Source organism: Lonchura striata, chromosome 15, assembly GCF_046129695.1.
Source record: "Lonchura striata isolate bLonStr1 chromosome 15, bLonStr1.mat, whole genome shotgun sequence".
NCBI lineage: Eukaryota > Metazoa > Chordata > Aves > Passeriformes > Estrildidae > Lonchura > Lonchura striata.
Window position 1 is genome coordinate 580,641 of NC_134617.1, and position 22,187 is coordinate 602,827.

The following is a 22,187-nucleotide window of genomic DNA, read 5'->3' on the forward strand; positions in this document are numbered from 1 at the left end:
GAGGGGAGGGGGTTTTGTGCCATTCCCCGGTACAGCCCCAGCTCCCAGGGAAGTCATGCCGGGTTGTTTGCCCTCGGGTGATGCTCTCAGGTGCCTCTGTGGTGGCCATCAGCACCATCAGCCTGCCCCATCCCGATTTAACCCTCTGCTCCCTGTCCTTCCCCACTCCTGGCCTGGCAGGAGGGTGCAGGGCTCGGCTCTGCTCGCCCACCCATCCCAGGGGCTCGGGCAGCGCCCAGCAGGAGGTAGGAGCCATTGAAAAAGTTCATTTTTCCATGGGGGTGCTAGCGTTGTGTCCAGGGTCAAACTGCACCAGAGCCTCTGCTCTGGGGCTGGGGAGGGCTGGGCAGTCCTGGCACCGCGGGATGCGGGCACAGGGCTGGAGGCTGTGCCCACCCTGTCCCGGGGAGGGGACAGGAAGGGTGAAGGTGTCTTCAGGTGGTTTGCAGCCCTCTGGTGCTGGGGGAGGCTCCAGGAGTGGGGAGGGCTCCCTGAAAGCCAGGGGCCCACAGCTGGATTTCATGTTTCAGATGACCCTGAGCCCATTTTCACCCACAGTGCAAATTTGTTCCCTTCAGTGTTTCTACTAAAAGGTGCAAATGTCTGGGAAATTCCATATTGTGCAGTGACCTACTTTACAGCTTTTTTTTTAATGCACTGGGAAAACTGCCAAAAAGTCAAGTCTTAATTTTTCAGAGGCTGGGCACTTGCTGCTGCCTGTCTGCAGGAGCAGCAGTGGGGTGACTGTGCAGCCCGAGCCTGCTGTCCCTGGGGAGGCAGGGGTGCAGCAGCCCGGGCTGCCTGGAGCCTGCCCCGCTCTCCAGCCAGCTCCTGGTAATAACCCAAATTTCCCTGCTGCTCCCTAGAGCCGAGGTGCCCGTGGCCCTCGGGGTGCGGGGGTGCTGTGGCTGTGCCAGGCTCTGTCCCTGTGCCCATCCATCCATCCCGGGCTGGCCAGCCCCTCCGGGCTGCCTCTCCTCCCCGGTCACTGCAGGGTTTTGACCACCTGGAAGCACAAACAAGTTGGGCTCATCAGTCGCATTGATTTTCTCTGGGTGCATGTGGTTATTTGGGTTTAGAAGGAAGGAGAGGAATTCAATTGAACGTGGCAAGGACTCGGAGCTGTTTTCCATAGCCATCTTTGAGTCCTGCTGGAGACATAAAGGAGGAGAGGGAAGCGGCTGAGGGGTGCAGTTCCAATTAGGGGCCATCTGCTCGAGCTCACGGGCTGCCCGTGATTTGTCCAAAGCACTCACAGGGCTGCAGATGCCTCAGCTGCCTGGGGAGGGAAGGAGGTCAGTGCTTACCTGAGGTACGCCTGGTATTGGCTGTGCTGCTCGCTGCTTCTGCAAGGCATCATTTAAAAACAATTTTTCTGAATTGCACCATCTGGAGGGAGGAAGAAAATCGATGAAGTATTTACATGCGGCTGGGCACTCTCCCCACCTCGGGGCCCTGCTGTTCTCGGGTGAGAGCTGGGGCAGCAGTACGGGCTGTGGGCAAACAGAGCCCAGGCTGGGCTGTGCCAGCTGCCCTGCAGCTCAGGCTGAGCAGCAGTCTTGGCTCCTTCCAGCTGCGCCTTAGGTAATTATTATCCTCCCTCAGCTCCTGTGTGATTCCTTACTATCCTGATAGCGTTCCGTGGCTGTTTCAGACAAATGAGGTCCAGGAACTTCCCTCCTGATCTCAGGGATGGAGCACTTCTGCCTCCATGGCACCAGAGCAAAACCTGGTGACAGGAGATGCTGGGGTGGGCTGGGGCTGGTTTGGTGGCAGTGGAGGCCACTTGTGCATCATCTCCTCACTTGACAGAGCTGCAGCATTCCTTGTGCAGTTCTGTGCCTGGGGGTCTGCTGGGTGCTTTGAAACGCCTTTTTCAGCTGTACCGAAATACCACTGCTGCTTGTTGGCCGGGATTTCGTTGTGCTTCAGCTGGAGATAACCTGAGGGTGAGCAAAGGGAGGATTTGAGCAAGGCCAGGTCCCGTTTTGCCTTTGCTGCCTCCCAGCATGGTGTCTGACACCAGCTGGCAGTCCTGCAAACTCAGAACTGCAGCTGTAGTTATCCTTCTGAGAGTCCATCCTCTGGGATCGCTGCTGAGTGGCACCCTAAAACCAGCCCTAAAACCAGCCCTGAAACCAGCCCTAAAACAACCCCGGGGTCACAGCTCCTCCTGCCCTGTGCCCCAGGCTGCTGCTGCTGCTGCCCTGCGCTTCTCCCCAGGCCCCGTGTCCGTGGAGCATCCGAGTGTGGGCTCGGGTGGGAGCAGGGGCTGGGGTGCAGTGCAGCGGGGCTGGGGCAGCCGGGGCAGCTCTGCCCTCTCAGCTGGGCACTGCCCAGAGGGGCTGCCCTGCACTGGCACCCCTGGGTCGGTTTTTGGCAGGGGTGGCTGTGGCTCGGGACGTGGAGCGGCGCTGGCCGCGGCGCTGGGGGCACGGCTGCTCTGGAGCCTTGGCAGCTGCTGCAGCGCTGGATATTCTGCTTTCAGTGCCCCTGCGGCCGCTGCCTCGCCAGCACTGCTCTGTCCTTCCCCACCCTGCAGCCCTGGCGGAGGCCGGGTCGGAGCTGGGCACCAGGAGATGCCTACAGCCCCGTTCCTGGCAGCCAGGATAAATGCTCCTGTGTTTCACTGGCAGGGAAATGTCCCCAGGAAGGGATGGCCTGGGCTGCTCAGCGTGCCTGTGCTTTTCAGCTGATTGAATTTCATTGACCAGGTTAATATTGAGCCCTGTGCAATTACTGGCTGAGAATGGAATATCATTTTTTTTTGCCTTGCTTTTGAGCTGTGGAAAGAAGGTTTATATTTCAAATGTTCTTTTAATCGTGCAAGCAGGCCCTTGAAAAAGTCCGTTTAATTTAGGGCAGGCTGGAAGAGTGCAGTTCATGAGGTTTTTCCCCAAGTAAAACTTATAATTTTTTTTATTTTTATGCTGAACTATAGCTAGAGAAGGAATTAATCTTCATTACAGAATAAGTTTGATGTGAACCTGTGTGACCAAAGCAGTCTCACTGCGTAGCTCAGGGAGCAGGATTGGGAGGGCTGGTGCCTGTATCTAGCTTTGGTTTTGGGTTGGTTTTTTTTCATTGTTGGCTTTATAGCTGTTCAAAATCTTACTGTACAGGTGCAGTACTCTTTTGAAATGCACATAATCCCTTCCTTCAGTTCACAGCTGCACTAAGAGCCTGTTGGCAGGTTAGGGGCAAGCTGGGTCTGCTCGGGGCAGGGATTTATGGAAAGGACAGGTGGCACCAAGCAGGGAAGGGGAAGTGTCACTGAGGGTTCTGGGCACTCCCAAAAAGGGTCTCAAATAGAGTCCAAAACCTGCTGCTTTGGCATGACATTTGAATGTTGAATTTAAGTGAAATTTTGAACATCTGAGATCAATTGGAATATTCTCTGTGCTGAATCCGTTGCATTAAAAATAACAACAAACATGGAAATTGAAAACGATGGGATGCCTGTTTAGACACTCCTGACGGTGTTTAATGACACGCTGTCAATGGATCAGTCGAGCGTGGTTTGAATGCAGGACCCATCTCCGGTGGAACCGGGTCCAGGCAGCGCTGAGGGCGGGTGGGAGAGGCTGCAGGGTGCTGCAGGGTGCTGCAGGGCTGCTGCAGGGGTGCTGCAGGAACCTGGGGTGCTGCAGGGGTGCTGCAGGGGCCTGAGGTGCTGCTGCAGGAGCCTGGGATGCTGCAGGGTGCTGCAGGGGCCTGGGGTGCTGCTGCAGGAGCCTGGGGTGCTGCAGGGGTGCTGCACCCGGGGCAGTGTCCCGCAGTTCTCCCGGGACAGGGGGTTTGTCTCTCCCGGGACACTGGGGTTTGTCTTTCCCGTGACAGTGGGGTTTGTCCTGCAGCATTCTCAGGTCAGTGGGGTTTGTCCCGCAGCTCTCCCGGGACAGGGGGGTTTGTCCCGCAGCTCTCCCAGGACAGGGGGGTTTGTCCTGCAGCATTCTCAGGTCAGTGGGGTTGGTCCCGCAGCTCTCCCAGGACAGGGGGGTTTGTCCCGCAGCTCTCCCGGGACAGGGGGTTTGTCCCGCAGCTCTGGGGGCTCTGGCGGGGCTGAGCCCGGGTCGGCGCTCGCACAGCCCCCATCCCCTCCCAGCCCGTGCCCCGCAGCCCGGGTCGCTGCTGTGGGATGATTTGTGAGTCAGAGCCGTGAGGAGAGAGCTCCGGAGCGCAGCGGTAGTAAACAGGATCCCGCAGACTGAGAAAACTGCTGACTTACAGAATGCAGCGCTTCCACCTCCCAGAAAAGCACCACTAATAAGTTTGTTTTCATGTTGTCTCTTCATGGTTGCGGCTGATGAATCACGGCAGGTTCAGCCCTGGAAATCACATTCAGACACATGTGCTCATCCCAGTCCAGGAATCCTAATTATCCGGCCTGCCTAAGATTGGTTCCTGGTGTTTTAGCATTAACTTGTGTTAGTCTGAACGAGATTTGGGCAGCCCTATAATCGAGTAAATAAGTTTTTAAGATTCCACACCGTTAATATCACTGGTACTTGTAATTGCAAATCTGTACAGTCCACAGCAGAGCTCACCTGGGCAGCGCTGCCGCCCTGCTCGGCGCACACCTTCCCCTCCTGCACGTCTGCCTGCCACTCCTGTAGTGTTTGTTTAATTTGGGCTGTCGCTGGTTACACAACATCTCACTCTTGCTGCGCTTTTCAAGGTCAGGTTGGGGTTTTATCTGAGCAAGCAGCAAGAGCCTGTGTGGGAATCTGGGTGGAAGCTGTGCGTGGTGAACCCAGGATAGCAAACAGCTCTTGCAGCAGTTGTCTGCTCTGGCTGTATGGGGAGAATTACTTCAGAGCTGGGGCTCTGCTCACTAAAGATGTGCTAAAGAGCTTGTCTGAATTCCAGGAGCTTGTCTGCTGGTCAGCGAGCTTTCCTACATCAGCTCCTCTTTAATGGCTTTACCTGCTCACTGGGAACAGGGACAGGGCCCTTGGCTGTCTTTAAATACAGGGCAGGGAACGAAACCTGGCTGTGGGTAATTCGCCTTGACAACACTTAATTGTAAAACTGGGACAGGCTGGAATTTATCAGCACTGAGTCATCTTCCATTAATTCCACCTGAGGTCTGCTGAACTTTGGGGTGCATCAAAGCTGTCCCTGTTTTCCAGTCAATTCCTGCAATGTTTGAAAGCTGTTGTGGCACCAAAGGCTTTGGACACCAGAGCTGTTCCTTATTCCTGGCACGGTGGTCCTGTCCCTTTGCCACCTCTCCGGGGTCTCTGCAAAGGTAAAGCCAAAGCCAGCTAAGGCCAAGTAATGCAGAGCAGTTTCTGACTGTGGAAAGTGAAGGCTTAAAAATGCACAGTAAATAACAGCAGCAAAATCCTGGGCTCTGATGCATTCTGCCAAGCGTCCGTGCTGTTTTCAGGCTCATGCAGCTGGCAGTTTTGTATTCCCAATATCTTAAAAAGTGGGGCCATAGAATTTCAATCACCTTCCATCTTACCAAGAGCCTGACTCCTCCAGAATAACTCAGAGGGATTGACTCAACCGTATTTTTCATGTTTCCCAAATGAGTAGTGCAATGCCAGGAAATCAGGAAATAGGCAGCAGGGCTATCTCCATCTGAGGAGATGAAGGTCAAAGACAGCTTCATTCTTCTCAAGGCTTCTCCTCCCAAATGAATTGTAAAAATGAGCACAATGCAGGCAATTAATTGTGGAGAAAACAAATTCTTAAGGCGTGTTAAAGATGGAGAGGGAGTTCCTTTGATGGCAGGCTCTGTGTGTGGTGGTGTCACCTCCTGCCGTGTCTCGGATCTCAAACTGATCTACGTGAGAAGTAGCAACATTCAATGGCCTCGTGCATGCTTGACCCTGGTGGTGTCCCTCCACTTTCCCCCCTCTGTGGTGTGTTCTGCAGCGTTCCCAGCCCCTCAGTGCTCCTCGGGTGTCAGGCTGGCAGGAGCCCCTTGTCCCCTGGCACACAGCTGTCACTGCTCTGTCCATCCTCTGTGCCCAGGGCTGTGTGCCAAAGCTGGGAATGCCCTGAACCAGCTGTCATCTTCCCCTTCTGCTCCAGACAGCTTTTACCCTTTTGTGTGCAATGCAGGTAAACAACCCTTAGATTAAACAGAACTCTAAAATTTCAGAGTGTGCGGGTCAGGATCAGTCAGGGCAAACAGCTCCCCCCTCTTACATTGAGGGCAAGACCTGCAGAGCCTTGACTTTGTCCACCTTTGACAAAGAACTGATACTTTTCTTCAATGAAACCTTCATCTTTGCATCCCTTTGCTTTCACACTCACTGTCTAGAGAAATCCTTACTCCTTCATGTAGTCTGAAATAATACCAATGGGCTGCCTGGAAAACAAACTGAAAACCAACCCTCACCTCTCAGGTACCAAAGTTCCAGGTTGGATTTAACCCAGGGCCAGGTTCTGTGTGTTGTGTTTTTGTCTTCACCTGGTTCTCACAGGTACTTATATTTGTGTTGAATAGCCACAGTACAGCAATTCTTTGATGCTAAATCCCAGGGCTTTAGTCTGTCCTCTGCTTTCAGTCCAAGGAATAATCATAACAAAAAGCAGGAAACAAAAGATGTGATGGAGGCTACTTTGTAGAAACAACCCTCTGCGTGGAGGTTTTCATGAGAGGCATCTTGCAGCTCTCAAAGAGTGGCCATATTTGCCATGGCATCAAATCTTCCATCCTTGCTGCCTTGTGATTTTCCTCATGTTTTTGGAAAAAGAGATCTGGAAGTTATCTCCTGAACATGTTTCAAACAAATGTCATCAAACAGCTGCCAGCCACTGGTAATCTGTGCCTTCACCAGGAACTCAGAGCACAGGTCCCGGCACCAAGGTCAATCCCAGTTTTGGTGTTTCTGACGTGCAGAGATCCACCTGCAGCCTGTGGAGGATCCCAGGTGGATGTCTGAAGGAGAATGGGACATTCTGTGTGAGGAGAAGACCGTGCTGACCGTGCTCATGGTGAGGAGGGGCTGGGGTGATGCTCAGCCCTGCTGCGGCACAGCCGAGTGTGGCTCAGGCTGGGCAGGAGCTGCCGAGCCGCTGTCAGGCAGGAATGGCCCTCAGGAAATGTTTTCTTTATCAAGAGCTTCAAAGAAGCTTTTTAGTTGTGGTTGCAAGTCAGATCTTCAGTTTTATTATTCTGAAAGGTTAAAAATCAGCTGAATTGTAGTGGTCTTTCTTCCAGGGTCACTGTGCAGTACTTGGGCTGGAAAGGAGGGAGATGCTTTTCATCTCTTCTGAGGCTGAAGCTGCAGTTTTTTGTAGTAGAAAAACAACCACAATAGCCATGCAATTAATTTTATTAAAAAGCCCAAAAACTGTATGTACGTATGGCAAGTATATTCTATGTGCTCCATGTATTGCAGAGTCTGCTGAGCTGCTCGTATTAAAAATTGGCAGAAATTTATAAGGACTCTGTTTGTTTAAAGCATGGGAAAAAAGCCGAATATCAATTTAAGTATGGGGGTTTTTTTCAACTGTAGTTGATGGAAACTGTTTACTGAGTTTTGTGTGAAAACCTTCAACCTGTGAATTTCAATTTCATAGTTCACTCGTACGTGGGAAGTTAATTTGAGATGGGAGCAGCTCTGATCTGATTAGCAGGTCAGGAGCTCTGGCACCTCTGGATGGAGAAGCAGAGAGCTCTGGCTGGGTTCCGTGGGAGGGCAGGGGCTGAGAGGTCCCTCCCCAGGCAGCGTTTGGCTGCTGGGCTGGTGCTCCTCTGAGCTCCTGGGGCAGTGCTGTGGGGAAACAGGCTGCAAATCACGGAATGGCTGGGCTTGGAAGGGGCCCTGAAGCCCATCGTGCTCCGAGCCCGGCCAGCCTGGCCTTGGGCACTTCCAGGATGGGACTGTTCCTCTTGCCTGCTGGGCAGGTGGGACAGGGGGAGAGCCCGGAGCTGCCTCTCTCCATTTTCAGATCAGGCAATTCACATTTCGGTGTTTGGTTTCTGCCAGGAGCCTCAATTCCCCTTTGTCCCCACCCAATGCAGAACAGAGAATGCCTTTCCATGTCTATTAGCCAGACAGTTGCTGTGGCTCTCCCAGGATTTGATCCGAAGTGACTCGCTCCAGCCTTGTGGAAATTGTAATGATGGAAGATGCATCAGCAGTTTTCACTCTGGTTTTGTTTCCAGGGTGCCCATCAACTGCTCAGCAGCGCAGTGAATGAGCTCACGGGGCTCCTCTGCTTCTCGCTGAAAGGAGACAGGTTTTGCTCAATGAGACAGGTGGGAGAGAGGCAAGGAGAACTAAAGTTTACCTTCTTTCATACATGTCTAACAGGATACGATTAAATATTAAAACTATGCAGTTAATTCTGCTGTATTTACCAAAAGAAGATTTTCTGAGGAGTGGTTGTTATGGAAACAGTAGCCCTCTGTCCTTCCACTTGGAAAGGATTTATTTTAAGGGAGCTAAAACCCTTTAAATATTCAGCAAGTATAAAAAGGTGAGATCATAATATTCATCTTACATATTCTCCGCAAAGCTTCAAAAACTTCCCTGGTACTGAGAAGCAGGAGAGGCTCCAGAGCCTGTCTGTGATGTGGAAAAGGGAAGGGACTCAAAGCAAGGAGCTGGGATGTGGGAGAAGGAAGTGAGGCTGCTTGAGTGGAGACATTGCAGGAGCATGGAGGAGCCTGCAGAGACCCCGCTGGGCACTGCCCTTCCCTCGGGACCCCCCGTTTGTAGGGTTCAGTGGGACCCCCCGTTTGTAGGGCTCAGTGGGACCCCGTTTGTAGGGTTCAGTGGGACCCCCTGTTTGTAGGGCTCAGTGGGACCCCTGTTTGTAGGGTTCAGTGGGACCCCCCGTTTGTAGGGTTCAGTGGGACCCCCCGTTTGTAGGGCTCAGTGGGACCCCTGTTTGTAGGGTTCAGTGGGACCCCCCGTTTGTAGGGCTCAGTGGGACCCCTGTTTGTAGGGCTCAGTGGGACCCCTGTTTGTAGGGCTCAGTGGGACCCCCTGTTTGCTGTTTTTAGGGATGCTGTGGGACACCCCTGTGCTGTTTTTGGGGTTTCTGTGGGACACCCCTGTTTGCTGTTTTTGGGGTTTCTGTGGGACACCCCCGTTCTCAGGGCTCTGGGGCCTCGGGGCCGGGCTGTGCCGGGATTTGGGGCTGCCTGGGGAGCCTTTCCTCCACCGTGCTCACAGTGGGGTGTTCCTCTGTGGGGTATGAAGGGAATTTTGTGTTCGGTGAACCAGAAATCAGCCTAGCGGGTCTCGGGTGGAGCTGCAAACGCTGTAATTTGCTGAACAATCACAGGCGTTAAAAAACCCAACAAGGCAGTTCCTGGACTAATGGCAAAATAACCCACCTGAAGCTGTAGCAGGAAAATTGTTCCCTCAAGTATTTTCAAACTAAAAATCAAGCTTCAGCTTTGCTACATTCCTGTTTCTTTTGTGCTTGCTTTCAGAAAAAAAAAACAACAAAACCATTTAGACCTCAACTATAGGTTAGAGAATTTTTTTCTCCACCGAAAATGAATGATAAATATATCTTGAATTGTAATTTTCTATTTCTTAACCTTTCTTTGGCTACAGCACACATACTAGTGTGTTGTGTTTCTGACACTTTCCTGGCTGGGATTTCTTCCTACAGCAGTTATTTTCAGGTTACCCCATGGATGTGGTGAATCTGAGCATTATAATGAGGTATAAACCTCAAACTGCTTTTTCTTTTGGAGCAAATCCACAAGGATTAACTGCACTGCTGAACTGTCAGGGCTTTGGGGGTGGCGTGGGGAGGAGTGAGGGGCTGGGATGGTCACCAGGGAGCTTGGGGGGGTCACCAGGGAGCTCGGGGGCAAGGGGGTGCCTCTCCTGGAAGGGGGTTCCTCTCCTGGATGTGGGTGCCTCTCCTGGATGGGGGGTGCCTCTCCTGGAAGGGGGGTGCCTCTCCTGGATGGGGGGTGCCTCTCCTGGATGTTGGTGCCTCTCCTGGATGTGGGTGTCTCTCCTGGATGTGGGTGTCTCTCCTGGATGTGGGTGTCTCTCCTGGATGGGGGTGCCTCTCCTGGATGGGGGTGCCTCTCCTGGATGTGGGTGCCTCTCCTGGAAGGGGGTGGCTCTCCTGGGTGGGGGGTGCCCTCCTGGAGGCACTGCTGGTGCAGGGCCATCCTTTGGAGTGCTCTGGGCAGTGAGGCCCTTCCCCTCCCCTGCACGGGTCTGGGTGGGCTGGCAGCCCCCGGCTCCCTCCCACGGGCTCGCCACCAGCCCTGGCATCACATGCCAGGCACAGTCCTCGCCTATGCAAGCGTTTTGATTTTAATTAGGAAAGACACTGCTCGCAAACTCTCATCTGAATTCAACTGGCAATATTTCTCTGTGTGCCAGGAAGAGTTTATTAAGCTTCCAGATCAAACAGGAGCAGCCGAAAGGATGGGAAATCAATGCCGCTTTAATAAATGTTTTGCATTTGAGAAGGGGAGAAGGGGAACATCACTTTCAGTGGGAAACGTTGAAATTAGCCCTCTTCCAAACTCCTCCAAAGGCAGAGCTTTTGGTAGAAGTCCAGGCACTGCAGGTGCAGTGGAGGGAAGGGAGCCCTGCCCCAGTGCTGGGGTCCCAGGGGTGCTGCTCTGAGCTCTCAGCTCTCTCTCAAGGGCTCTGGGGCACGGAGTGGGTGCCCATGTGCTGCTCCTGTGCCAAGCTGTGCCTGTGGCTGGGTTCTGGCTCCTTTTGTTTGGTGTGACCTGGGAATCAGCAGCGTGGCTCCGTGCGCTTGGCTGATCCTCTGCAGAGTGGGAATGTCACCCGCAGAGAGCAGAGAGCAGAGAGAAGAGGGCAGAGAGCAGAGAGCAGAGAGCAGAGGGCAGAGAGCAGAGAGCAGAGAGCAGAGAGAAGAGGGCAGAGAGCAGAGAGCAGAGAGCAGAGGGCAGAGAGCAGAGAGCAGAGAGCAGAGGGCAGAGAGCAGAGAGCAGAGGGCAGAGGGCAGAGGGCAGAGGGCAGAGAGCAGAGGGCAGAGAGCAGAGGGCAGAGAGCAGAGAGCAGAGGGCAGAGGGCAGAGAGCAGAGAGCAGAGAGCAGAGGGCAGAGGGCAGAGAGCAGAGAGCAGAGGGCAGAGGGCAGAGAGCAGAGGGCAGAGGGCAGAGGGCAGAGAGCAGAGGGCAGAGGGCAGAGGGCAGAGGGCAGAGAGAAGAGGGCAGAGAGCAGAGGGCAGAGGGCAGAGGGCAGAGAGCAGAGAGAAGAGGGCAGAGGGCAGAGGGCAGAGAGCAGAGAGAAGAGGGCAGAGGGCAGAGGGCAGAGAGCAGAGGGCAGAGGGCAGAGGGCAGAGGGCAGAGAGCAGAGAGAAGAGGGCAGAGGGCAGAGGGCAGAGAGAAGAGGGCAGAGGGCAGAGGGCAGAGGGCAGAGGGCAGAGGGCAGAGAGCAGAGGGCAGAGAGCAGAGAGCAGAGAGAAGAGGGCAGAGGGCAGAGGGCAGAGGGCAGAGAGAAGAGGGCAGAGGGCAGAGGGCAGAGGGCAGAGGGCAGAGGGCAGAGAGCAGAGGGCAGAGAGCAGAGAGCAGAGGACAGAGGGCAGAGGGCAGAGGGCAGAGGGCAGAGGGCAGAGGGCAGAGAGCAGAGAGCAGAGAGAAGAGGGCAGAGAGCAGAGGGCAGAGAGAAGAGGGCAGAGAGCAGAGGGCAGAGAGCAGAGGACAGAGGGCAGAGAGCAGAGGGCAGAGAGCAGAGAGCAGAGAGCAGAGGGCAGAGAGCAGAGAGCAGAGAGCAGAGAGCAGAGGGCAGAGAGCAGAGAGCAGAGAGAAGAGGGCAGAGGGCAGAGGGCAGAGAGCAGAGAGAAGAGGGCAGAGGGCAGAGGGCAGAGAGCAGAGGGCAGAGGGCAGAGAGCAGAGAGCAGAGAGAAGAGGGCAGAGGGCAGAGGGCAGAGAGCAGAGAGAAGAGGGCAGAGGGCAGAGGGCAGAGAGCAGAGGGCAGAGGGCAGAGGGCAGAGGGCAGAGAGCAGAGAGAAGAGGGCAGAGGGCAGAGGGCAGAGGGCAGAGAGAAGAGGGCAGAGGGCAGAGGGCAGAGGGCAGAGGGCAGAGGGCAGAGAGCAGAGGGCAGAGAGCAGAGAGCAGAGAGCAGAGAGCAGAGAGAAGAGGGCAGAGGGCAGAGGGCAGAGGGCAGAGAGAAGAGGGCAGAGGGCAGAGGGCAGAGGGCAGAGGGCAGAGGGCAGAGAGCAGAGGGCAGAGAGCAGAGAGCAGAGGACAGAGGGCAGAGGGCAGAGGGCAGAGGGCAGAGGGCAGAGGGCAGAGGGCAGAGAGCAGAGGGCAGAGAGCAGAGAGCAGAGGACAGAGGGCAGAGGGCAGAGGGCAGAGGGCAGAGGGCAGAGGGCAGAGGGCAGAGAGCAGAGGGCAGAGAGCAGAGGGCAGAGGGCAGAGGGCAGAGGTGCCAGTACTGGGCAGGGTTGGGGTCTCGGCTCTGCCCGAGCCCTGCTGGGCTCTGCTCCGGAGCCCCATCCTGCCTCTGTGCTCCCCCTCAGGTTTGCCCCTGCAGAGAACGACATCTGTGTGACTTTGGGCATCTTTGGCCCATCAGACCCATTCTCTGCATCCGTTCAGCCATTTCTAAACGCTGCCTTTTACCGCTGAGGGCGGATTTTGAGAGTCTGGTGGCAGGAGGTGCTGGCAGCAGTGTGGGGTGCCTGAGGGCAGCAGTGGGCAGCGTGGGAGGCACCTGCCGGGAGCTGCTGCTTTTCTGTGCAAGGGGGAACCCAGCCCAGTGCGGTTCCAGGTGCGGGACAGCCGGGGTCTGACCCAGACCACCGAGGTGCGGGGACAGCCGGGGTCTGACCCAGACCACCGGGGTGCGGGGCTTTTCACCCGGGTCTGACCCAGACCACCGAGGTGCGGGGCTTTTCACCCGGGTCTGACCCAGACCACCGGGGTGCGGGGCTTTTCACCCGGGTCTGACCCAGACCACCGAGGTGTGGGGCTTTTCACCCGGGTCTGAACCAGCCCACCGGGGTGCGGGGCTTTTCACCCGGGTCTGACCCAGACCACCGGGGTGCGGGACAGCCGGGGTCTGACCCAGCCCACTGGAGTGCGGGGCTTTTCACCCGGGTCTGACCCAGACCACCAAGGTGCGGGGCTTTTCACCCGGGTCTGAACCAGCCCTATTGCTGAGGTCTGACAGGAGTCCCACATAAAATCTGATGGCTTCAGGCAGGTGATTAGTGTAAGCACCGCGTGTAATTAGTGAAGATGCTTATCGTGCAAATTAATGGAAATGAAAGCTTTACTTGTGCACATTAAATTGAAGTGTTTGTGTGGGTACAGATGTGCAATGAATTCTCTCTTTTATATATATATATATGTGTAGTGGATTCCAGTTTTCTTGTATATATATATGTGCAATGCATTCTATTTCAATATATGTATAAAATGTGCTATGAATTCAATTTATATATATATCTATATATTATCTCTTTATATAATGTACAGTGAATTTTATATATATATAAATATATTATCTCTATATATAATGTGCAGTTAATGATATATATAATCTCTATATATAATGTGCAGTTAGTGATATATATAATCTCTCTATATAATGTGCAGTTAATGATATATATAAAATATATTATCTCTATATATAATGTTCAGTTAATTATATATATAAATATATTATCTCTATATATAATATACAGTTAATTATATATATATAATCTCTCTATATAATGTGCAGTTAATTATATACATATAAAATATATTATCTTTTAAATATATTATCTCTCTATATAATGTGCAGTTAATTATATATATATATATATATACACATTATCTCTCTATATAATGTGCAATTCACTGCTCACTATACAGAGAGATTTTATATATATATATATATAAATTCTCTCTGTATAACGCGCAGTGCATTGCCGCGTTTCGCTGCCCCCGGGCTGTGGATGTGTGACTCCTCCGCAGCGCTGCGGAGCTCGCAGCCCGTTCGCTGCTGCTGCTCCCGGCCCTGCCCGGACCCTCCTCCCCTGCTCTGCTAAGGCATCCCAGCAGCGCGTCTGCGATTAAACTTCCAAGCGTGCTCAAAGCTAGGTTTGAATTTTATCTTATTTTGTATTAAAAGCTGGGTAGGGGAAGGGAATTTGGAGAACCTTGTGTGTTTATAATCCATTCAGTGTTGACCCTTCTTATCTCGCACATGCTTTGCCTTGGGAGTCGAGAATATTTTATTAGTTCCTAGGGTTTCATACACTTCCAAATAAAGTCCCTGTACTGGAAAGCTGCTGTCCAAGCACCCTGCTCATATAATCTCCATGAGTGTTGCTCCAGAAAAGGAATGTACTGAAAAAATGTAATTCAGAATGAAATATGAGATGTGGCAATAAACTCCTTGACCAGAAAAGAAGTTATTTTTTAATTCCTTCATTCCCTGGTGATAAAGTCATCCCCAAAATAACTGCTCCAGACAGAATTTTGGCTGTGACTCAGAGAACTGCAGGGAACTCTCTGAAAAGTTGTGAGGATGTAGTTATTTCTGTTGCTTTTATGGAGGATGGACTTGGAATACACCGTGGCAGAGTCGGATAAATAACTGAGAAACCTTTGGCAGCGTTAGGCACAGAACTCTAAACCCGTGAGTCCGGTGTGTGCGTACCAGATCTTTCCTCTTGCTGCTTCTCCCCAGGAGCCCGAGTTCTCCTCTCTGGGCCCCGGTTTCCCGTGCTCTGCTCCCCGCCCGGGTTCCCGGGGCTGCAGGGCACTCTCAGCTGAGGAGCCGCTTGGAAGCTGCTTTTTGTCCCGCTGGGCTCTGCTGGCTGGGGCTGTGCAGGGCTCCCTCTGCATTCCAGAGCCCGTCCCATGGAAAGGGGCAAATCCTGGCCTTGGGTGATGCCAAGGGCTCCCCGGGGAGGTGTGGGGCTCTATCAGCTGTTTTCTTATAGCTTCCTCTTTTCAGAGGCATAGCTTTAAATTGTTTCTTAATTTTTGTATTTGGTTTGTCTTTTTACATTTTTTTTTCTGGTCTGCCTTGAAGCAATGCAGAAGGATGCTTTGGGGTGAAGGAGCATAAAGGTGTCTTGTTGCAGACTTCAAACAAACTGTGCCACGAGTAAATCCATATCAAATTCACATAAAATTGGTTGGCTGGAATGCTTTTGATGTTCCTAAGTTGGGGTACAAGAAGCACTCAGTGGAAATTACCCGTGAAGATCTGTGGGTCAGTGGGGTGCTGCTGAGAGCAAACATCTGGTGATGCTGAGGTTACCCGTGAAGGATTTGTGGGTGCTGCTGTGAGCAAACCTGGCTCTTCTGGTGATGCTGAGGTTACCCGTGAAGGATTTGTGGGTGCTGCTGTGAGCAGACCCGGCTGTTCTGGTGATGCTGAGGTTACCCGTGAAGGATCTGCAGGTCACCCAGGTGCTGCTGTGAGCAGACCCGGCTGTTCTGGTGATGCTGAGGTTACCCGTGAAGGATCTGCAGGTCACCCAGGTGCTGCTGTGAGCAGACCCGGCTGTTCTGGTGATCCTCAGTCCGGCCGGGCAGCCAGTGTGGGTTCCCCACGAGAACAAGGGCTGTGTGTGACCCTGCTGGGGGCTCCGAGCTGCAGCTCTGCAGCGCCAGGGACAGCAAACAGTCCCCCAGCAGCTCAATCCAGGCCAGCCCAGCCCAGCCCAGCCCAGCCCAGGCCAGCCCAGCCCAGCCCAGCCCAGCTCAGCTGGTGTGTGCAGGAGCTGGCCCGGGAGCTGGTGCTGGCCCTGCCACTGTCCCCTGGCACTGTGCTGGCATCTTTTCCACCCGGCTGCACTGCTCTTGCTCTATTACATGGTCCCTTGCCTCCCAGCTGGAGCTATTGCCTACATGCATGGGTAGAGCCTTTGGAAAAAAACTAAGCATGTAATTAAGAGAGTCACTGTATTTTACGGGGATAGTGACTAAAGGAAACAGCTTTTCACTCTAGGATTTGTGAGCGCCTGTCAGAAGCGATTTGTGGCGGAGGGAGGTCAGTTGGGAGGAGAGCTGCTGCCCGAGGAGCGCCGGCTTCCCTCTCAAATGGCTGCGATTGTGTTCGTGGCCATGAGCACTTTTTCCAGCTGCTCTGCGTGCGGGTGAGCTCGGTGCGCCCGGGAGCGGCCGGGACGGGACCGAGCCCGGGAGCGGCCGGGACGGGACCGAGCCCGGGAGCTGCCGCGGAGGGCAGCTGCTTTGGGACCAGCCCTGACGCTCGGTGGCCGAGTGGGATGTCCCCACGGGACAGAGGGATGTGCCCATAGCACAGAGTGCTGGGGACACTGAGGCAGAGCCACCCCACTCCGGAACAAGCAGGGAGAAAGGCAGGGCGTCGCTTGTTCAGCTCATGGCTGGGAGGAACCAGGGGTCCGTGCACCAGCTCTGACACCGTTGTCTCGTCTCCTTGGACAGAGACATCCTCAGGTCCCGCTGCAGCATCGGCTCTGCCCGTCCCGCTGGTATTTTCCCCAAAATGCCCCGAGGTGTTTCCACAGGGGAATGTCACACCCGAGGGAAGCAGAGCCTGCTGCTCCTGGCAGCCTGCTGTGGTTTGAGATCTGCACCAGCTCCTGCGTCTCCGCTTGGTTTTTCAGAGCCTCGCACTGATTTTCTCTCCCCAGTACATTAACAAGTGCTGCGAGGTCGTCAGGCCTTGGTATTTGCCGCTAACCAAACAAATTGGCCAATTTAGCAGTGAAGGAGGAGAAGGGACTTTCAGGCCCTCCTGTGAAAGCCACGTGGAAACAAGCAGCAGTGACTGGATTAAACAAAAAAAAGTGGTTTATTTTTGAGTGGATTTGCTGATATCTATAAACAATGGCAACGGCAGACACACAGATACACAGATAAATAAAGACAAGGTAAAATAAGGAGCTTGTTGAATATTTAGGGGGTTGTGCTCTGCAAATACCTAAAGAAGTGGCATATTAATGTATCTTACTTGTTTTCCAGTAAGTCATTAGTCGCTTAAGTGAAGTTGCTCATGCCATTTTTCCCTTTCATTAAATATTCATGTTTACTAATGGAAATTGTCTTGACAAATTGGTCAAACTGAGCAGTTTATGAATTTATGCCATAGACTAAAAAAAGTTGTTTTGAAACTCCGAGTGAGCTGAAGTAATTCTTGAAATCATTAACACTTCATTGATTTTATAATTAAAAAAAAAAAATCCCTAGAATAAATAGAGCATCTTTTAAATGTAGCATGGCTGTTTATCTCAGTGCTTAGGATTAATATAACATTTTTTCCCCTGAAAATATCCACGAGCTTCTAAAGATGCTTTTTATTGCCAAGCCTGAGGATTCACTCCTCCCCAGCAGCTCTGCCTGGGGCTGTTTCTGTCGCTGCCTTCAAGGGGCACTTTGGTTTTGGGGTGTGGCCCACCCCAGTGCCAGGGAGCTGCAGATAATTTGGGTGCAGATAATTTGGGTGTAGATAATTTGGGTGTAGGTAATTTGGCCTCGGGTCCCTGGGGGTGACGGGCAGAGCCCACCGGGGACAGGGTGGGGTCCCCGAGGGGCGCGTGTGACTCCAGGGGCTCCATCACTGGGAGAGGGACAGGGAGGGAAGAGGGCAGGACACGCTGGGGGTGTGAGGGAAACGAAGGATCCTGCCCGAAAATGGCCCAAACTCACCCCTAGTGAGCCGAAAATCTGCCTGGGGCTTGGGGTTCTGTGGGAGCCCCTGGGTGTGGGGGTGGGAATATCCCAAAGGGAATAAATTCCCCGGGAATCCAGCTGCTGGAGCTCCGGTGGAACCAGCCCACCCGGGGCAGCAATAATTAGCACTAATTAATGGTCTCTATCTCCCCGAGCGTGTGCGGCCAAAGGCTCACGATAAAGCCAAACGGGGTAATTTTTCACGGAGACTACTTTGGCCCATTAACCAGTAGCCCATAACTAGTTTCACAGAGACTAATACTTCAATTCTCTGCCCGAGGCATGGCTCCGGGCTGTCTCACGGACAGGTAAGATCTTTTCGGCGGACAGCAGTGCTTTCCCTGTTTGTATTTTCAGCTTACACCGTTTGGTGCTAACTCAGACTGAGCAAACCCTTCAGAGCCCAGCCCTGTGGTGCCCTGGAGCCGGGGCACACGCGGCTGCACCCCGTGTGCCAGCGGGGACCCCGTCCCTGGAGCTCCCTGGGGATGGGGAGCAGGGCTCCTGCGGGGCTGAGGGGGGACAGCCCAGCTCCGGCAGCAGCAGCAGCTCTTGTCTGCAGCCTGCAATGCCAAATCAGTGCTTTTCCAGCCCTCCAGAACGAGCAGCACTCCTTGGCCCTGCCCCGTGCCCGGCTCAGCCCGGCTGCGCGCTCACGGCAGCTGGAGAGGCACAGGCTGGGAGGGCAGAATGTGTCCAATTCCTCCGCTCGTTCCCTGGGATAACGAGCTCCTTTTGGCACCTCGGTATCAATCCATTTCCTAACTAGTGTTCATCTGCCTGCAGGTAATATTCTAGGGGCAATTGGAGCAGCGGTGAAGCTGCAGCTGGAACCGACCATCACAGACTGTTCAGACAGCCCCGCCGCCTGTAGGAGCCAGGAGCTGAGCCCCGTGGGACACATGGATTAATAGCTCATGGTCAGGAAACTGGTTTTGATAAACAATTGACTTAGATTCTCTATAACACATGATTAGAGGACAAAGCATTCTGCAGTAGACAGGGACAAATCCTGTTTAAAGTGTATTCCTGGGTATTTGATGAAATGGAGAACTTGTTTAACTGGCATTTGATACTTTCTAGGGTGGCTGGTTGGTTTGTTTTTCCACGTGAATTGCTTTTTCTCCAGACACTTCCATGTAGATGGGTTGATGAAGATCTCATGGAGCTTCACAGCTGTTCAAAGGTTGCTGTCTCTGGCTATTCAGCCTACTTCAGAAGGTTTCCAAGGCAAAAATGTCAAAATTAAGCTCAGCGTTAAGCTTTCATTTCTGGTAGTTTATATTTGGGTTCCTCAGGATTTTGCCAGGAGTCTCAGGACCCCACAGGGCTCAGTATGATCTTACTAAGCAAATACTCATCAGTGTTCTATTCCTGCACATCATCCACGATCCCAGGATTTGTCTTTGCTTGTGTCTTTCTACAGCTTTTGTCGATCTTTAGAGAAAGCACTTTGCTGAGCTTGGTTTAACAAAAACAAATATTACATAAAATTTGTTCTGGGTAGAAACGTGCCCCAATTCCAAATCCAAGAAGATTTAATCTAGGTTTTCTCTTTTTCACCTTTTCCTTCAAGAAGGGAATTGTTGCTGGGAAGAGGCTGGATAAGCAAACCAGAGATTGCCCAGCTTGGAGGAGTCCGTGGCAGCCCCTGCTGAGGCTGCAGGGGTGGCTCCTAAGGGTGGCTGTGGGACCAGGTCAGGAGCTGCTGGGCTGTCCCGGGGTTCTGCAGTGAGGTGACCCCAGTGAGGCGCCTGCTCCCTCTGCTGAGCCTGTGGAGCCCTGCTGATGGCCATTCCAGAGGTGCCTGCTGGCGCTGCTTGGCCACGATCTCTGTCCCTGCTGGTCCCCAGCAGCTCCAGGCTGTCCCTGGTCCCTGTAACACCCAGCAGCTCCAGGCTGTCCCTGGCTCCTGTAACACCCAGCAGCTCCAGGCTGCCCTGGTCCCTGTAACACCCAGCAGCTCCAGGCTGTCCCTGCTGGTCCCCAGCAGCTCCAGGCTGCCCCTGGTCCCTGTAACACCCAGCAGCCAGTGCCACGGGCTGTCCCCGCTGTCCCCAGCCCTGCTGGAGCTGCTCCCCTGCCCCTGGGGCTCAGGGCTGACTCGTGCTGATCAGACAGCCAAGTCCTGCTCCCCACCAGTGCTCTCCCCTCATGCCTACAAGGGTTCATGTATCTCAACAGGCACAAGATCAACATTTAACTTGAAATCTTTAAAATGAAAAAACAGGCACAAGGGTACAGGACAAAGGAAGGGGAATTTCTCCCTGGATGGAGACACTAAATGTCAGAGTTATGTAAGAACGTTATCTGGAGTGACTCAGGACAGAAGTGCTCTGCAGTTCTCAAATGCCATCTGCTCAATCAGTCGGTGCTGCTGAGCCCTGAGCGAGGGGCTGGGCAGCAGGGTGGGGCTGTGGCTGAGCAGGGCTGGCACAGGGGGCTCAGCCCCTGTCCCCGAGCCCAGAGGGACCGTGGGACTGGCTCTGTGACTGTGGGACCTGATTTCCATGGCTTTTGCTTTGTATTGCTCTGTCTGATTTCACCCAGTGTTTTAGCTTTTATCATGATAAAATGATCTTCAGTTTCCTCAGAGCAGCTGGCAACCTGAGCAATCTGGTCTGGTGGGGCAGTCCCTGGCCATGGCATGGATGAGATTTAAGGTCCCTGCCAACCCAAAGCACCCTGGGGTTTTGTGACAGTGGTTTTGTGAATTTTGGATTTGCTGCTCCTGGGCTGTGCCCGTGCTGTGAGTGGGGCAGTCCCTGAGGGGTTTCAGTGCCGGGCTGTGACTGGCAGGGTGCTGATGTGGGTTCCCCACTCCCACCCTGGCTGCCCCATGGAGCTTCACCCCAGCCGTGGCACGACCCCTCCTGCCTGCAGGGACTGGATTTATGGCCGGGGAGGGGGCAGGAGCTCCAGCGTCCTCTCCCCGTGCTCAGGGATCATTATGTGCTGCTCTTTCAGCCAGCAGAATTTCATGTCTCACAAATTAAATTCCCGGGCAAAATAATTACATGGAAATGCTGCTGGGCTGTTATTCACAAGGGGCCAATTTTGTAGCCATTTGTTGGCATTTGAAAAGTCAAATTTCTTGCACTGTAACATATGCAACATATAATTCAAAAACAGAGCATGAAAGGCTGCAATCCAGCCAGCAGATGTAAATTTTGAAGAGAGCTGGACATCAGAGAAAGAATAAATTACCCAAGTTAAGCTGAATGAACACTTGATTTCAGCTGTACTTTGTGCCCCGCGTGTCACTGGGCTCCACCCTGACAAGTGTTTTTCTGGATGCTTTTCCAGCTGAAATCCTGTGCAGCCGGCTCAGGAGCTGGGGCTCCCTTCCCTGCCCTCCCCAGGCTGCAGCAGGATTCTCCCACCAGCCCCACGACCCACGGGGGACGGGTGCTGTGGGAGCCCCTGGTGAGGGTACCTGCCCGTGCTCCTGGTCTGGAGGAGTGTCCCGTGCTGGTGCCCCAGGGGATCTCAGAACACCCCAGGGTGCACCTGCTCCCACTTTTGCTGTGTGCAAACGCAGGTTGAAGAGTTGTGCCTGCCTTTGCACCCCAGCCTCCCTCCTGCTGCACCTCCCCATGAAGCTGCTGTTGCAGGGACCCCACAGTCTCTTCTTTCCTCTTGTGGTGCTGCTGCAAAGCCGATCGACCCAAATCCCCGTGTGCCTGGTATGCAGAGGACTAAGGAGCAGTAATTGCTCCCCAGCCCTACAGGAAGTAACTTCAGGAGGGGCTGAGGATTATCCAGCTGTATGTCCCTGGGAAGTTGTTATTGTGGGAAATTAATTGGCTCAGAACTATTAGAAATATAGAGGGAGAACTGAGGATTGCTAGGGCAGAGACAGAGCAATGTGTTTGTTAAAAAATAGTAAAGACTGAGTGAATGGTGTAATTTTAACTTAAAATTGATTCTGCCTCCTTTGGGACTTTATTGTTCTGAATAGAAAACCCTGCACTGAAGTTTCTAAGGCAAACAGCTTTATTCTCTTCTCCTCCTGAGCAAGGCATGTGTAGGGATGGGAGGTGACCCATCCTGCTGGCTCCCTCTGGGATGAGCAGGGTCTGCTCCCAGGCCCTCCCCAGCAGTGGCGGTGACACAGAGAAGTCAGGCAGACCCCCTTGTCCCCCCAGACTCGTGTCCACCTCCAGCTGGTTTCAGCTCTTTAACCTTGCAGAGCATTTAGGGTCCCCATGGAATTCCCTCCATTGTATTTGTCCAATTCCCTTTACTCTTGTTTAACACGGAATCTGGCTGGGCTCTGGGCTGGACTCCAGCATTTGCTGTGGTGTTTGACAAAGAGCTCAGGTGTAACTGAGGGGGTCCAGCTGCCCTGGACCCTCGTTCCACCCTGCATGTTGGGAGTGATCCGCATCCAGAGCGGGACAGGGGAAGGAGGTGGAAGTGGGTTCCCTCCATGGTGTCCTGCTGGGAGCGGCTGGTCGGTGAATCCAGCTTGGTTTTATGCCTTGTGGAGGCAATTTCCATTTTCCTGCTTTAAACTTTGAGGAGAAGAACTTGGCCAAATGTAAAACGTGGCTGGATGGGGTGCTCAGGCCCCTGCTCTGGGAGCAGTTGTGCCA

At 53.4% G+C, this 22,187-nt stretch overlaps 1 long non-coding RNA gene across 1 annotated transcript in view; it reads left to right on the forward strand.

Annotated features, from left to right (window-relative positions):
• LOC116184115 (uncharacterized) overlaps window positions 1-22,187 on the forward strand; it is a 43,438-nt gene that overhangs the window by 14,921 nt on the left and 6,330 nt on the right. Inside the window, exon 2 of the long non-coding RNA XR_004148855.2 lies at window positions 18,376-18,509. This is a non-coding gene — a long non-coding RNA (uncharacterized LOC116184115). The remainder of the gene's footprint in view (window positions 1-18,375; window positions 18,510-22,187) is intronic.